This window comes from Malus sylvestris, chromosome 5 (genome assembly GCF_916048215.2).
Source record: "Malus sylvestris chromosome 5, drMalSylv7.2, whole genome shotgun sequence".
NCBI classification, from domain to species: domain Eukaryota; kingdom Viridiplantae; phylum Streptophyta; class Magnoliopsida; order Rosales; family Rosaceae; genus Malus; species Malus sylvestris.
In genome coordinates this window covers 13,114,203-13,132,974 of record NC_062264.1, presented here as the reverse complement: position 1 = coordinate 13,132,974, position 18,772 = coordinate 13,114,203, and positions in this window count along the sequence as shown.

The following is an 18,772-nucleotide window of genomic DNA, read 5'->3' as shown; positions in this document are numbered from 1 at the left end:
AAAATTCTTCCAAAATATTAACCAAAATATACTAAAAATAGGGTAAAATATATAATATAAAATCTACTCATCACCTATATGTTAGATTATAGAATTTGTATCACTTGGATTAAACCTGACAAATTTCATTTTGATTTTGGTGTTGTTTGGGCCATATATAAAAATAAGCCTGCTATGGGGTCAGGTTATTTTTATTTACGCAAAGTTGTGCAACAATGACCCACCAACTTCAAAGCTCGACTTAGTATATTCCCCTAGGGCTTAGATGACTACTCACTACTCTGCAACCGTCCAAGAGCTTGGACGTGACTCTCCTCGAAGAATGTCTACCACGCCGACGATTAGACCTAGAAATCTCTCACTTCCTGAAATGATGTGGAACACGTCACTAAACATATTGATGTCACCACAACAATCGTGTGATGTGCTATAAATCTCAGTCGAAGGCCACCAACCATTAATTGTAGTTATGGTCAGCGTCAATGACTGGTCATCACTACTCTTGAATAAAATTCTCTGAGGGTTTTAAGGGAGAACTAATTTTTCCATGTGAGTTCTTGTTTTTGGTTTGTTGCTAGAGTATGCTTTCAGTCGCTTGAATTACTAGAGACTAGCAATAAGCTAGTTGGGGGTGTGATAATTGCTCAAAATTGCATGTTTAATTCTCTTTCATTAACACTCTTTCTTGAATAAGGTCCTGAATGACATTTGGAGGCTTCTCAATCGAAACTAGTTTTGAACCACTAGACAATGCTACCTTTGCCAAACGAAGGGCAATTCCATTATTTTTTTCTAGAAATAGAAATAAACTTTGAAGCAAAAAACAAAGCTGCACTATAAATTGAAGGAAATTTTGTGAAAAACATGTTCATTTAAGCAACATCTAAAGCATGCAATTAACAATTAAAAGGCGGAATCATGCTTCAATGCACCTAAAAACAAAACATTAACCATGAAATTCAAAGCCTAGTAGATTAGTGAACCAAGACTCAACTCAAATCAAAGTGAGTTAAGAAATTTATACCTTTGTAAATTCCTCTTTGCATAAGCAAAGGCTAATCACCCAAGGAGAGGGCCTTCATTCCTTGCTTCTTAGATCCATGGATTTGGATGGAAGAATAGGTTTCTCCAAGTTTCCAAAATTGAGAACCTCTAAGTCTCCACACCAAGGTAAGATGTGAAGAAGAGATGAGTGACCTTGGAGGAGAAAGATTACTAGCTAATCCCTTCAAGGGTGGCCGGCCTCTTTAGAGAGAAAAGAGAGCTTGTGTTCTCATCCTTTCCCCAAAAGAAAACCCTAAATGAATTTTTGCTATAAAGTCATATTTATACCTTTAGTCATTGGAGTGGCAAACTTGTAATTAAAGCAAGTTCACTACCCTTCCTCTAAATGGCCGGCCATAGGGTTCTATTGGGCTTTTTGGGCCTTTGTAAATTAAGTTGTCATACAACTTAAGTTAATGGGCTTGACGTTCGAAGCCCATTGGGCCTTGAGGCCCAAAACTAACCCGTGGTCTTTTAACGAACTTTATTCGTTTGATTAATTAACATATTAATTAATCATTTCCATAAATAAATAATCAAACCATTTAATTATTCTTACTCATCTCCTTTGTTTCTTCAATCTCTACCTTACACGGTGTACGATCCATTAGGTTCCTTTTAGCGAGGCAGTGGGCGATTAGAACTCTTTCAAATCGATTGTGAATTGAAACTTACTTTCAATTCTCCCTTTAGTGATTATACACATTTAGGGCTTCCACAAACCATGAGTGACACCTAGCAGTATGTCATGGTTACCCAAGCTAATCAGAAGAGGTGGAGAACCTATTCAGTTTAGGATTACAATGCAATACGGTATTTCTCTAATACAATACTCTTGATCACATTGTTTGGTTTGATAGTTTATTCATGTCTACTATCCAATGTGATTCATTTACTTATATGATTACCTTGATTGTGATTTGGAACGACTTCCTAAATCTCATTCATACTCTGGCCAGAGATTCTTAATCATATCATAGAGTATTCTCCCTCGAACGGTTTGAAGGTTAGAGATCCCTTGTTGCGCATTCACTTGCCTCCATGGCTAAATGGCTTAACCCCAACTATGCCGTGGACACCCTCTGACGGGGTGACTTTGACATAGTCAAAGATCAAGGACCTAACCACAAGACAACTATGATGCCTCAGGTCAAATGACTATTTTGCATTATCCCAACCATGAGTTTTCATGTGACATGAGTATAAGAACTCCTCGTTGATCATGTTCAGTGGACTTATTCGTTATTGAGCACCTACATGCTTGGCTTGGTGTCAATCACACCAATGACTCGAGACTAATCACTCTCCCTAAGAGAAGACATAGCATGTACTGATCTTAACGGACTGTCAATGCTCAATTGGCAATCCTATGATCAGGAACGTTTAGGATATGTATACGAAAGAGAATGGTCTCATTAATCTAACTTGTTTAAATTACATTCTCCCAATTACATATTCCTTGGACTTATCGTTTAAGCATATAACATTTATATAAGACGGCTTAAAATAATAATCTTTGCCCTTGACATTAAACTAGATTAGTTTAACATGTGAAATGTCCGTAAAGTATCATCATATGATTGGTTTTAGGGCACATTTCCAACAATCTCCCACTTGCACTAGAGCCAATCAGCTTGGTCATCAGTGATGATACCTCTTCTGTTGTCATTTCAAAAATGGCTGAGTAATAGGCCTAGACAATGGATATCTATATGTTATCCATAGAAGCAACCTTGAGAATAACGACGTCACCATTATACATGATTCTCAATCATGTGGTTCAGTCTCTCATTTGAGTTCGGATCTTGATGAGACCTTGATTCCCTGGCTTGAGCTATCGCCCCATTAGTGTTGTAGTGTCGGTACACTAGAGACACTTTCTGGTTGGAACCGAATAGAGAGTTCATGAATGAACTTTCCCATCCAAACAACATTGTTTGTAAGCTTCTATATGGCAATATATTTGCATTCATAATGGAACACACTAAAGTCATTACTTTTAATGTTTCTATCCAAATATCTCTTTAGTCATAATAAAGAGATATCTGATTTGAAGGAAGATTTGTGAAAAACATGTTCATTTAAGCAACATCTAAAAGCATGAAATTAACAATTAAAGGCGGAATCATGCTTGCATGCACTTAAAAACAAAACATTAACCATGAAATTCAAAGCCTAGTAGATTGGTGAACCAAGACTCAACTCAAAACAAAGTGAGTTGAGATTTATACCTTTGTAGATTCCTCTTTGCATAAGCAAAGGCTAATCACCCAAAGAGAGGGCCTTCATTCCTTGCTTCTTAAATCTATGGATTTGGATGGAAGAATAGGATTCTCCAAGTTCCCAAAATAGAGAACCTCTAAGTTTCTACACCAAGGTTAGATTGGAGAAGAAATGAGTGACCTTGGAGGAGTTGGATTGCTAGCTAATCCTTCCAAGGGGGCCGGCCTCTTTAGAGAGAAAGGGAGAGACATGTTCTCTCCAATTTTCTCCAAAAGAAACCCTAAATGAATTTTGGCTATAAAGTCACATTTATACCTTAATTCATTGGAGAGGCAAACTTGTAAATAAGTCCAAAACCCACTCCATCTCTAAATGGCCGGCCATTGGGTTTCATTGGGCTTTTAGGGCCTTTGTGAATTATTAGTCATTAAGTTGTCATACAACTTAAGTCAATGGGCTTGACGTTCGAAGCCATTGGCCTTGAGGCCCAAAACTAGCCCATGGTCTTTTAACGAACTTATTCATTTGATTAATTAACATATTAATTAATCCTTGCCATAAATAATTAAACCATTTAATTATTCTTACTCATCTCCGTTGTTTCTTCAATCTTTACCTTACACGGTGTACAATCCATTAGGTTCCTTTTAGCGAGGCAGTGGGCGATTAGAACTCTTTCAAACTGATTGTGAATTGAAACTTACTTTCAATTCTCCCTTTAGTGATTATACACGTTTAGGGCTTCCACAAACCATGAGTGACACCTAGCAGCATATCATGGTTACCCAAGCTAATCAGAAGAGGTGGAGAACCTATTCAGTTTAGGATTACAAATGCAATACGGTCTTTCTCTAATACAATACTCTTGACCACATTGTTTGGTTTGATAGTTTATTCATGTCTACTATCCAATGTGATTTGTTTACTTATATGATTACCTTGAATGTGATTTGGAACGCCTTCCTAAATCTCATTCATACTCTGATCAGAGATTTTCAATCATATCATAGAGTATTCTCCCCCAAACGGTTTGAAGGTTAGAGATCCCTTGTTGCGCATTCAATTGCCTCCATGGCTAAGTGGCTTAACCCCAACGATGCCGTGGACACCCGCGGATGGGGTGACTTTGACATAATCAAAGATCAAGGACTTAACCACAAGACAACTGTGATGCCTCAGGTTAAAGGACTACTTTGCATTATCCCAACCATGAGTTCTCATGTGACATGAATATGAGAACTCTTCGTTGATCGTGTTCAGTGAACTCATTCTCTATTGAGCACCTACGTACTTGTCTTGATGTCACACACACCAATGACTCGAGACTAGTCACTCTCCCTGAGAGAAGACATAGCACGTACTGATCTTAACGGACTGTCAATGCCCAATTGGCAATCCTATGATCAGGAACATTTAGGATGTGTCTACGAAAGAATGGTCTCATGAATCTAACTTCTTTAGATTGCATTCTCCCAATCACATATTCCTTGGACTTATCGTTTAAGCATATAACATTTATATGAGACGGCTCAAACACTAATCTTTGCCCTTTATATTTAAACTACATTAGTTTAACTTTGTGAAATGTCCATAAAGTATCATCATATGATTGGTTTTAGGGCACATTTCCAACATGATTATCTCTTTATTCATAATGAAGGAACATTCAATGATGGATTAGATTCATAATCTAATACATTTACGCTTCCTTTACGTTACTCTAATTCTTCCTCATTCTTTGAGGAATCTATCATTTAGTATTTCTTAAATACTTAAGGACTCACTTGACAGTTGCCATGGTTCTGATCCTGGGCTTGCACTGATATCGTCTTGTACCTTTCTAGGTACAACTCATATCAATGTTTTCATACAATATGAAATACATAAATCACCTTTCTGCGTATGCATAAAGGATTCTATTTACGCATTATTCCTTTGGGAGTCAAAGGGTCGTTCCCTTTGAGAAGGGCAACTTGCTAGTCTCACTAGAGTCATCCTTCTAATTGAAGTTTATCATCATATGAGAAACCTCCTAGCATCTTTTGTCTATTGTTAGGGATTGATATAATCATATTATATCTTGAAATCTATCATTATAGATTTACATCCCATGTTTATAGACAATGTCTCCCATATACATTCTATCGTTATAGAATGTTTAAAGTCATAACTTTAACGAAGAAGTATTCTTTTCATTTCCAAAATTAATATATCATATATGTGTATATATATGTATATATATATATATATATATATATATATATATATATATATATATATATATTCAAATTTAGGAACATGATTAACTCCCACTAATCTTTTGTAAACCTAGTAAACAAAAGATTCATTTACATCTTTATGAGAAATCAAACAATTTGATCTTTCTCTCATAAGACGCTTATAGCTCCCACTAGCTTGCTAAGATCCATGATGGATGGATCTCTACAACTTACATTTCTTGTGATTCATAGTTTTAGACATATATTATCAAGACTATCTTAATAATGTTTCGGAAACCCATATTATGTCCAAACATTGAATCACCATTTAGTTGTAGCTAGCAATCTTCGAATTAATTGAAACCAAGACTACGTCAAAGATGGTTTCTTCAAAGTCAACCAATCTCTTTGATTGTAGTCACCTTAAGCTACCAATTAGCTATAAAGGTTTCATTATTTCGGGTCAAGTGGTACTTTACCATTTCCTTGAGTATATGTCGCATATACACTCAATGTAGTCATAAGGATTTTCATTCTTATTTCTTTCGAATTAAGAGGTGTAACTCTATGATATAGTCATAAAGTTCAAACCATTCAACTGAGACAGTTTATAAATTCTTCTTGACTACCTTGGAGCTTGTGGTATAGGAACTAGGTTGTTATATTTGTTGGTTATCATCTTGTCTCTCAAAGAACCCATTCTTTGAGTTCTATCTCTCGTTCATTTGCTCTATCTTAGGCAAATCCTATGGTAGGATTATAATGAACTATCCAACAAACAACATTTGTTAGTTGGTTTATAGAAGTGATATCCAAATGTTAATTTAAGGATACCCACAAGATAATTTTCAAACAAATATTGCTTATTAGCACCCAACCCCAAATCTTAATACAATTAAGACTTGTCTTTCTTTCTGACTACATCCTATGGAGTCATGAAAATTTTGGAAGATCTTCTAATTGACAATCATATTGTCTTAGAAGTATATATCCTATATATATGGGTAATTGATAACATCCAACGAACTAAATCTTATTTGAGTTCGTTCTTCTCTCAATGGAGAAATTCATTATCTTATGATGCTTCTTTCCTTGATAATTTTCAAGGAAACTGTTCTAAAGTGTTATCTTTCCTTGGATCAAATCTAAGGAGGTAAATACTTTAGACGTCTTACTCATCAACTTACATTTCTTGAATTCTTTGAAACATTTTGCAAAGTATTCGGACTTGTGTTTATTTAAAATAAACGATAGTCCAACTGAGAGTGATCTTCGGTGAATGTCATACAACATGAGTAGTATTATGTTTGTGGACAAGTGCCACTAACATCTAAGTGAATTAACCTCAACAACTTTGTGATTCTTTCTTCTTTCCAAAAGAATAAAGATTCGAACATTTCGCCTCTATACAATTTTAATAAGAAGGTATTGGATCCGGATCTAACGATCCAAAGCATCCATCTATGACCAACTCGTAATTTATGTTTTTAGAGGTATCACAACTCAGTTGAGATTAGTCACTACCTTGTAACCTTTTGGGTTTTAAGCATCGTTATATTCTAAACAGTTAACACTACCATATCATCTCTACTATAGAGATAATTAATTAGATTACAATAATCTAATCATTCATTAATAAAGAACAATGTTTCGTCAAACAAAACATTTATCCATTTAACATACGGAATTAAGTTCCTTTATTCAATTGGAATGTAAAGACAATCTTTACTTTTTCCAATTTCTTTGGTAGTTCATATGAGGAAGTAAGTACCATCTGCTTTCGCAGAGATCTACATTTGATTCACTTTCCGAATGTGAAGTACTTTCTCTTCACTCATTAATCTTCTACTTCCTATTAGCCACACTTTTACAATGATTGTAAAACATAGTTACTAATACGGAATCAAGCATTCAAGTAGAAGAACCAACTGTTTTGAACTATTCAATAACAATTTACAACACCTTCGAAAGGTGTGTTTTTGACACTTGCAAGACATTTCTTGCAAATACCCCTTCCAATGTCCATCCTTTCATAAAGAAAGTTTGTTCCCTTGGAGTTATTTCGCTTTCTTCATTTGACTTCTCCTTTGACTACAATAGTCATGGTCCCTAAACTCCCACTATCTCTCTTGAAACTTATTTCAATTGTGTTGTACACATCAAATGATTTGGAGAGTGTGTGGTTATTGTTCACTATATAGTTTACAATAAACTTAGTGAACCATTTGGATAGGGACACAAAGGTGAAGTCCTTGCCTAGTTTCTGTTTCTAGAAGTGGTTTAACACTTTAACACTCAATGATTCAAAATCATCATAAGTCCATGTTGATGGACTATTTTTGTCAACCAACCATTATGTTCTAAACATAATTACAAACTTTCAAGAGTTGTTCAAGGCAACTCTCATTTCTTCATACAACAATTTGTAAGTGAAGAATCATGGCACATAAAGTGTCCATGCCCTTGTGCTTTCTTCTCAAGTTCTTTGTTCATTTAACAAAGAAACAAGCACTAGTGTTTGCATTAGCTAAAGGTTGTTCAAAGCAACTCTTATTTCTTCATACAACGATTTGTAAGTGAAGAACTATGACATTAAAAGTGTTGTCCTCTTTATGATAGACTTATCTAACATGTTCGTCCAATGATACATTATCAATAGGAAGATTGTGAGGATTAGACTACTTAGGTACATATACAATCCATTTAAGACAATCTTTGGGATTGTGGCACCAAGTCCGGAAACTAAAGCATTCGGCTTTTCTTAGTCAAGTTTTGGATAGCGTTTGCAAATATATTGGTAAACAAATACATAACGAATATAAATTGATTGATTTTAAGCCATTTGATCGGGTCTTTAAATCAAATAGCACCAACCACTATTTTTGGCAAATTCCATATCCCTCATTGGAATTCGAGAGTTTTGGAGGAAACTCTTAGTAGGGTATGGGAGGCTCACTATTACCAAGCCCACCTCACAATGATATGATGTTGGCTAGCATTAATAATAATGAGAGAGTACACTTACTCATTTGCATCTCTTGCAAGTACCCATCTTATTTGGCCTCTAGAGAATGAAGCCTCACAATGATATGATGTTGGCTAGCATTAATAATAATGAGAGAGTACACTTACTCATTTGCATCTCTTGCAAGTACCCATCTTATTTGGCCTCTAGAGAATGAAGCCTCACAATGATATGATGTTGGCTCCATTGCACTTAGTTAAGTCATTCCCACCATGCAAGTTCGGGTAGGGGTTCAAGAACAACCTCACAATGATATGATGTTGATCATTCTTGTTGCCTACCTTCACAACATCATGTATGCGTATAGGATTCATCCTGAGTGTAAGCACGCACTTTGTACTCCCCCATGATAGGGTGAAGCCGGTGTACGAGTCACAAACGATCGAGCCTACCGTGGTGGAAGGCCACGAAAGAGTGTTCAAAAGCACTCTCACGCTTATCAACTTAATAATGGTTTGGTTGAGGGTTTTAGGTCTCATCACATACAAACATACATTTTAATCTTATTAAAACAATTTGGTCCTATTACAACTATTGGTCCATGTGATTGATTTAGTAGTATATAATACTCCCACTAAGCTTGTAAAACGGTTTTTAAAGCAAAAGTATATGGTACTACTTACATAAGGTTTGCATTCATTGATGGACTATATAGTTGTCTTAGGGCCTTAGGATGACTATGAACCTTTGATTAGATCCAACACGAGCCTAGTGTTGAATCTCGGTTTAGGGATGGTGATTGATTTTAGTTATGCGTTTAATCATATTAAGGCGTGTTGTCTTATTGGGCGTTGGACCCGCTACTCCAATTTCATGCATATCAAAAACAAGAAAATGAGTACTTCAAAGTAAAGAAGAGCTTATGCTCTTTTACAACATTTGAATAATACAAATTACTTTAAAGTAAAGAAGAGTTTATGCTCTTTTACAACATTTGATCAAATCAAATTACAACCAAAATCTAATCTACACATTCCCATGGTTCAAACAAATTTGAAACGGCCTTTCATATAGCTCAATTATTGTAGGCTTAGGTTCATAATTACCCTTTAATTAATTAACGCTTTAACTAATTAAACTTTGAATGCAACATTGTCATTTGGTTTTTGTATCCATAGAATTGATTTAAATGGAGCTAAATGAAATGAAAATCCAATTCTCATTTAATGAGACAAAACAATTTTGTTCTCAACCTAATTTGGGCCAAAATGCAATTACCACAACTATATTGCAAAACATAAACTTTTGAGCTCATTTTGTAAAAACACAAAAGTCCACCACTTCATGTAATCACAACTAGAACCCAAAAATTTCAACAAATTGAAAAACATCATTAAAGGAACAAAACAATTTGTCCTTTAATGATTTTGGGCCTTTACGTAAATACGTAAACTTTTGGGTCAAACTACAAATTACACAAAAGTACCAAAACTTTATGTAATTGCATAAAAGCCCCAAAAGCACCCCACTTGTAGGGTGGCCGGTTTTGGAGAGAAGGGAGTGATGCGTGTGTTGATTTGTAGTTTTAGACATAAAGTCATGCAAGTGGTGCATGACATAAATGTCATGCAAGTGGTGTGTGTGAAAGGGAATTAATCCTTACACACCCACCAATATTTCTTTCACCCTTCAAAATAAATATCTAATACATTTAAACATTTGAAAAGCACAAAACAAAAACTTTATGAAATAAATCAAAACTTTGAATCAAAAACATCAAACTTTTTGTTCTTGGTTAAAATATCAAGAACAATGAAGAACATTCATGAAAACTCAAAAAATCTCCATGAACATTTTTCACCCAAAGACATCCCAAAACCACTCAAACTTAAGGGAAATAACATATAACCAAACTAGGGTACATAGGGGTTCCAAAAGTTACTTGAAAACACTTTTAACAAGTCAAACATGAACCCAAAAATCCACCCTTTGGATTTGGCCGAATTTTCCCAAAAACATGGCACCAAATTTTAGCTCCAATATTCATGCTCATATGAACTACATCTACAACATTTGAGATGGCAAATTTTCTAACAAAATTTACATTCAAAGAAGCAAGAATAAAGCTTGTAACATATTACAATATTTAAATCAAACACTATGAACTACAAAACCCAAAAGGATTCACCAACTACTAGACCTAGGCTCTGATACCACTTGAAGGAAATTTTGTGAAAAACATGTTCATTTAAGCAACATCTAAAGCATGCAATTAACAATTAAAAGGCAGAATCATGCTTAAATGCACTTAAAAACAAAACATTAACCATGAAATTCAAAGCCTAGTAGATTGGTGAACCAATACTCAACTCAAATCAAAGTGAGTTGAGAAATTTATACCTTTGTAGATTCCTCTTTGCATAAGCAAAGGCTAATCACCCAAGGAGAGGGCCTTCATTCCTTGCTTCTTAGATCCATGGATTTGGATGGAAGAATAGGTTTCTCCAAGTTCCCAAAATTGAGAACCTCTAAGTCTCCACACCAAGGTAAGATGTGAAGAAGAGATGAGTGACCTTGGAGGAGAAAGATTACCAGCTAATCCCTCCAAGGGTGGCCGGCCTCTTTAGAGAGAAAAGAGAGCTTGTGTTCTCATCCTTTCCCCAAAAGAAAACCCTAAATGAATTTTGGCTATAAAGTCATATTTATACCTTTATTCATTAGAGTGGCAAACTTGTAATTAAAGCAAGTTCACTACCCTTCCTCTAAATGGCCGGCCATAGGGTTCTATTGGGCTTTTTGGGCCTTTGTGAATTAAGTTGTCATACAACTTAAGTTAATGGGCTTGACGTTCGAAGCCCATTGGGCCTTGAGGCCAAAAACTAACCCGTGGTCTTTTAACGAACTTTATTCGTTTAATTAATTAACATATTAATTAATCCTTGCCATAAATAAATAATCAAACCATTTAATTATTCTTACTCATCTCCATTGTTTCTTCAATCTCTACCTTACACGGTGTACGATCCATTAGGTTCCTTTTAGCGAGGCAGTGGGCGATTAGAACTCTTTCCAATCGATTGTGAATTGAAACTTACTTTCAATTCTCCCTTTAGTGATTATACACGTTTAGGGCTTCCACAAACCATGAGTGACACCTAGCAGTATGTCATGGTTACCCAAGCTAATCAGAAGAGGTGGAGAACCTATTCAGTTTAGGATTACAATGCAATACGGTCTTTCTCTAATACAATACTCTTGATCACATTGTTTGGTTTGATAGTTTATTCATGTCTACTATCCAATGTGAATCATTTACTTATATGATTACCTTGAATATGATTTGGAACGACTTCTTAAATCTCATTCATACTCTGGCCATAGATTCTTAATCATATCATAGAGTATTCTCCCTCAAACGGTTTGAAGGTTAGAGATCCCTTGTTGCGTATTCACTTGCCTCCATGGCTAAGTGGCTTAACCCCAACTATGCCGTGGACACCCTCTGACGGCGTGACTTTGACATAGTCAAAGATCAAGGACCTAACCACAAGACAACTATGATGCCTCAGGTCAAAGGACTAATTTGCATTATCCCAACCATGAGTTCTCATGTGACATGAGTATGAGAACTCCTCGTTGATCGTGTTCAGTGGACTCATTCGTTATTGAGCACCTACATGCTTGTCTTGGTGTCAATCACACCAATGACTCGAGACTAGTCACTCTCCCTAAGAGAAGACATAGCATGTACTGATCTTAACGGACTGTCAATGCCCAATTGGCAATCCTATGATCAGGAACGTTTAGGATATGTATACGAAAGAGAATGGTCTCATTAATCTAACTTGTTTAAATTACATTCTCCCAATTACATATTCCTTGGACTTATCGTTTAAGCATATAATATTTATATGAGACGGCTTAAAACAATAATCTTTGCCCTTGACATTAAACTAGATTAGTTTAACATGTGAAATGTTCGTAAAGTATCGTCATATGATTGGTTTTAGGGCACATTTCCAACATAAATAACATCCCAAGCAAACAAATCCATAGTGGAAGCACGATCCACAAAAGTGTTGATGATGGATATTGCTTAGGAGGAGTCACTCTCAATTCGTACCTTTTGAAATCTAGTTGTAAAGCCAAATTGACCCCATGAATGATCACTTGCATCTCTGCATGAATTGCAAACGATATCGTGGGCAAAAAACATGCACTTGTTGCCACAAAAGTCCCCGATGCTTCCCGTAGCACCGTATATGCCCCACCCACCTTGGCCTGCAAGTTTGTTGCCCTATCCAGATTAAGATGCACCCAATCCTCTGCCAACACCCTAACAACCAAACCACTAGCTCCCCCATGCATAATAGGCATCCCCCGCTGCTGTGCAATAGGCATGAGAGTAGCAACAGCTTGGAAATCCTGCAGCCATGCCACGACACGTTGCGCTACTACCCCTAGAAACCTTTGTTTCCCGTTCCAAATCTGATCATAAAGATGCCACACCACCATACAAGCAAAGTAAAAAACAGAATGTATGCGTTCTAGTAAAGATCAAAACCACTCTTTGACTGTATGGCCAGGAACAGAATCAACCAAGAAACTGAATGGGGTTGCAAACCATGTAGCTTTAGCAAAGTGGTACTCTTTAAGAACATGCACCCCCGTTTTGGGGACTCCATTACAAAAAACACACGCCATATCCGTCGGTACTCCTTTCTTAGACAAGTCCTCCACACCGTGGTTCGTACTTTTGTTGGGATTTTGGCATTCCATAATGAAGTAAAATGGCTGCCAACAGTATCGAAAGAATAAACACTTATTGACGATGGTTTAACAAAATCCCATGCTACCCAATATGCACTCTTCACTGTGAAAATCCCACGGTCACTAAAGTGCCAAATTAATTTATTTGGTAGAAGCCGAGAACTAATTGGCATCGTACGAATATGACCCCTATCCTCCTCCTCAAAGAATTCAACGAGCAGGTCATCACGCCACACTTTCTGATCCACATTAATGAGCTCTTGGATCTACATATCCTCCGGGGATGGTGTGTAAAACGTGAGTCAATGTTTAGAAAGGAAAAAAAGGAATGTAAATAGGGTAAATACTAGGAATCCTTTATTAGGTAGGATATTGTCTATACCCTTTATTATTTGTTTCCTTATAGAACAAGGATTGTGTATGTATATATTTCAAAAGAAGTAATACAAGGAATTATCCCGTAAAATTCTATTTGGCACCAGAGCCTAGTTACCGTAACCCTAGAAACTGTAAACCATAATTGTTCTTCCGCTGCTGTGCTTGTCTGATGTGGTCGTCGGGCTGTGACTGGTGGACGTATTGTAGCATCTTTTTGCTTCCGTGTTTTTTTGAAACTGTTGGAAGTATTGCAGCATCTTTTGCTGCCGTGCCTTTTGTTTTGAAATTGCAGCAACATTCTATCTTGTTGCAGTTGCCGTAAGTTGGATTTATCAAAATCGTAAGTTTCTTTACTGTTTATAAGTTGAGATAGCGAATCAAGGAGACGACTTTACCTTAATGTTGGAAGGTGGTTCCCGTAAACCAACCAACAATACGGTATTGAGTCCTGTAGTCATTCAGAACGATGCATCTGCTGTACCAAATATTGTGAAGTTGAATGGATCGAATTACCCTCTTTGGTCCAAGGTATTGGAGATGCATATTGCTGGATGTGGTAGAAAGGGCTTCGTGACAGGGAGTACCAAGGAACCTGCTGAGGATAGTGCTGAGTATGAGACGTGGGAGACAGGGAATGCAATAGTAAAAGGGTGGTTAATCAATTCCATGGAACCAGCTATCATGGGATTTTTTATTCACCTGTGTACTGCTAAAAAAGTTTGGGAGGAGGTGGCTCAGACCTATAATGATGGTTCGAATATCTCTCAAATTTATGAATTAAAGGTTAAGTCTTTCAGGCTTCGTCAAGAAGGCTGGCCGGTTGGTGTGTATTACGCTGACCTTAAGTCTGTTTAGCAGGAGCTAGATCAACGGAGACCAATTAAGATGGAATGTGTAGCCGATCTCAAGACACTTCGAGAAGAAATTCAAATTGATAAAGTACGTAGTGATATTCTAAGTACTCAACCGTTACCATCTGTTGAGGAAGTGTTTTCTGTTGTTAGGCGTGAAGCACAACAACATGCCACCATGATGGGTGGAAGTAACAACCAAGGGGGGCTGCCGTCCATGGCCATGGTCTCTCAGCCACCTGCAACTTCCCGTTCTAATAATTCTTCTAATCAATCTTTCAATTCTCGTCCCTTTGCCCGAGAAAACAAAGATGATTTGAAGTGTACTTTCTATGGTCAAACTCGCCATACTGAAGATACATGTTTCACCAAGCATGGTGTACCTGATTGGTTTCTAGAATTTTAGAAAAAACTACGTGCCAAGAAACGTGGAGCTCTCGGGTCCAATGAAGGCCGTGCCTCCCTTGCTGCAACTACACCAACAGCCCAGGAGGCCAGGGCTAGCTCAGGTGATCCTAGTCAAATTTTGTTGACTTGTACTACTCCTGCTGATTCGTTCTCCAATACAGGTACTATGGGGCGTGTTCTCTTAGCCTCTGAAAGTGAGCAACATACAGGTTGGATTCTTGATTCTGGTGCAACCGATCATATGACATATGATAAAAATATGTTTCAATATATGACAATGTCTCACAGGAAAAGCATAGCAACTACCAATGGGACTCTTGTACTCGTGTGTGGCACGGGCACTGTGCAACTCTCCCCATCTCTCCCGTTACATCGTTGCTTATTTGTTCCATCTTTGTCCCATCATTTATTATCAATACCACAAGTTACTGAACAATTGGATTGTGTTGTTCTAATGTATCCGTCCTTTTGTCTACTTCAGGATATTCAAACCAAGGAGATAATTGGGCATGGCACTAAGAGAGAGGGGTTGTACTATGTGGATGACGTCGTTCTTGGTAGGGCTAATGCAGTTCGAGCATCACATGATAGTAATTTGCGAGAACTATGGCTATTGCATCGTCGGTTAGGGCATGCATCTTTTGGATATTTACGGCATATGTTGCCTAGTCTATTTAGTAGAATAAATGATTCAGACTTACATTGTGAAGTATGTATTCTTGCTAAAAGCCATCGTGCTTCGTTTCCTCCTAGTATGAATAAAAGGTCTTTGCCGTTTAAACTTGTGCACTCTGATGTTTGGGGGCTTCTCTAGTTATTGCTCATTCTGGCATTAAATGGTTTGTTACGTTTGTTGATGATTGTACTCGTATGACTTGGCTATATGTGTTGAAAAATAAAAGTGATGTTGGTATGGTCTTTCGTTCTTTCTCTCAGATGATTCAGACACAGTATTCGTCTGTGATTAAAGTACTTCGGTCTGACAATAGTGGTGAGTACATTAATTTTGACATGTCAGAGTTTCTTCGTGATCGAGGCATCCTCCATGAAACCACTTGTCCTCATACCCCGTAACAAAATAGGGTTGCTGAACGTAAAAACCGCCACCTCCTAGAAACAGCCCGTGCTCTTATGATTGGCGCCTCTGTTCCTAAGGTTTTGTGGCCTGAAGCTATTACTTATGCCGTATATGTGATTAACCGTATGCCATCTCGGGTTCTGGAATTTCAAACACCTCTTCAAGTTCTCACTTAACATGCTCCAGTGGTGTCGACTCATACTCTTGCTCCTCGAGTATTTGGGTGTGTGGCTTATGTGCATATTCAGAAAATTCATCACACAAAGTTGGATCTATATGCCCTTCGGTGTGTGTTTGTGGGTTTCTCACCTCACCAAAAAGGCTATAAATGTTATCACCCTGAGACTCGGTGTATGTATGTTACCATGGATGTGACCTTTTCTGAATTAGAGTTTTTTTATCCTTCCGGGCACTTATCCTCAGATCACCAGGGGAGAACGTTCTTGGTGACCTAGAGTGGTTGGATCTAGGGGGAGACACCATTTCAAATAACACTAGCACCGAACCTGCTAGTGAATCGGTTTCTGCAGAAAACGTTGAAGTTCATGCCGACCATCAGGAGGTTCCTGTCGAGGAACCGAATACCCCAGCCGAGGAACTAAATACCCAGGAGACTGCCAAATTGGCCTCTGAGCAGCCAAGACAGTGTTCTGCCGAGCCCAGTACACAGTGGTAGTAGCCACATGCTGAGTCTGCTAATGTGCCCTCCTCTCTCTCTAGCTCCAAAGTGCTGCCCAATGCATCTTCTCTGAATATACCTGAAGTACGTACCGTGGATAATTATGTAATTAATCCAAGTGATAATGTAAATGCATATAGGTTGCCGCCAAGACAAAATCGAGGTGTGCCACCTGATAGGTTTTCTCCTGAAGGGAAGGTGAAGTATCCAATAGCCAACTATGTCTCATGTAGTGGTCTTGCTCCGGAACGCCAAACCTTGGTGAACAATATGGAGTCTATAAAAATACCAACGCGAGTGGAGGAAGCTCTAAAGGATCCAAAGTGGGCAAAAGCAATGGATGAGGAAATGTTGGCGTTAAAAAAGAATAATACCTGGGAGGTGACGTGCCTACCCAAAGGAAAAAGGACAGTTGGATGTCGGTGGGTGTTTACAATTAAATTCAAAGCTGATGGATCGATAGACACGTACAAAGCAAGGTTGGTAGCTAAAGGATACACTCAAACATATGGTGTAGATTACCAAGAAACTTTCTCTCCAGTTGCCAAGATGAATACGGTACATGTTCTGATTTCTTTAGCTGCCAATCTAGACTGGCTGTTAAAACAGTTTAATGTGAAAAATGCTTTTCTCCATGGAAATTTGGAGGAAGAAGTATATATGGATTTTCCTCCTCGGTATAGTGCTTCTGGGAATATCGGAGTATGTCGGTTGCATAAGTCACTCTATGGACTTAAGAAATCACCTCGTGCGTGCTTTGACAGGTTTACCCAAGTTATGAAAAAGAATGGGTATCTTCAGAGTCATTCTGATCACACATTGTTTGTTAAACGAAGACAAGGTAAAGTGACAGCCCTAATCATTTATGTAGATGACATGATTATCACTGGAGATGATCACGATGAGATTTTGAAGTTACAGAATAATCTGGCAGCCGAGTTCGAAATGAAAAGCCTAGGAGACTTGAAGTATTTCCTTGGAGTTGAAGTTGCTCGCTCTTCAAAAGGTATTTTCTTGTCTCAACGTAGGTATGTTCTGGATTTATTAAAGGAAACTGGTATGCTGGGGTGTAAGCCGGTAGACACTCATATTGTTGAAAAGCATCATCTGTGTTTGGATCCTAATCAGAAGTCAGTTGATAAAGGGAGATATTAGAGACTTGTAGGAAGACTAATTTATTTGGCTCATACACGTCCAGATATCGCCTATGCTGTAAGTGTAGTAAGTCAGTTTATGCATTCACCGATTATGGATCATATGGCTGCTGTTATGTGTATCCTACCATATTCTAAATCTGCACCAGGAAAATGAGTTATGTATGGGAAGCACGGGCATTTGAAGATTGAGGGGTTCATAGATGCTGATTGGGCAGGTAATATCAATGATAGAAGATCTACTTCTGGGTATTTTACTTTCGTAGGAGGGAATTTGGTTACATGGCGAAGTAAAAAACAAAAGGTAGTATCACGGTCTTCAGCTGAGGCTGAGTACAGGGGCATGGCCCACGACATTTGTGAAATTCTTTGGCTTCGAAAACTACTTTGGAGTCTTGGGTTTAAAACAAAGGAGACTGTGAAACTATATTGTGATAACAAGTCAGCGAGAGATATAGCTGATAATCCGGTTTAGCATGATAGGACAAAACATGTGGAGGTTGATCGACATTTCATTAAAGAGAAACTCGAGAAGAAAATTGTGTCTATACCATTTGTGAAATCGAATGAGCAACTTGTAGATGTTCTTACTCATGCGGTGTGTAGTCGAAAGTTTAATGACTCACTTGTCAAGTTAGGCATGTGTGACATCTATGCACCAACTTGAGGGGGAGTGTAAAACATGAGTCAATGTTTAGAAAGGAAAAAAAGGAATGTAAATAAGGTAAATACTAGGAATCCTTTATTAGGTAGGATATTGTCTATACCCTTTATTATTTGTTTCCTTATAGAACAAGGATTGTGTATGTATATATTTCAAAAGAATTAACACAAGGAATTATCCCGTAAAATTCTATTTGGTGGTGGTATAGATATGGGACGAAAGGTAGAGGGTTGAGGCACCCACCTATCCTTCCATACTCGAACAGAAGCCCCATTACCAATCATCCATCTCGAACCCTTCTCCAAAACACTTCTAGCCCTTAGTATGCTAGACCAATAA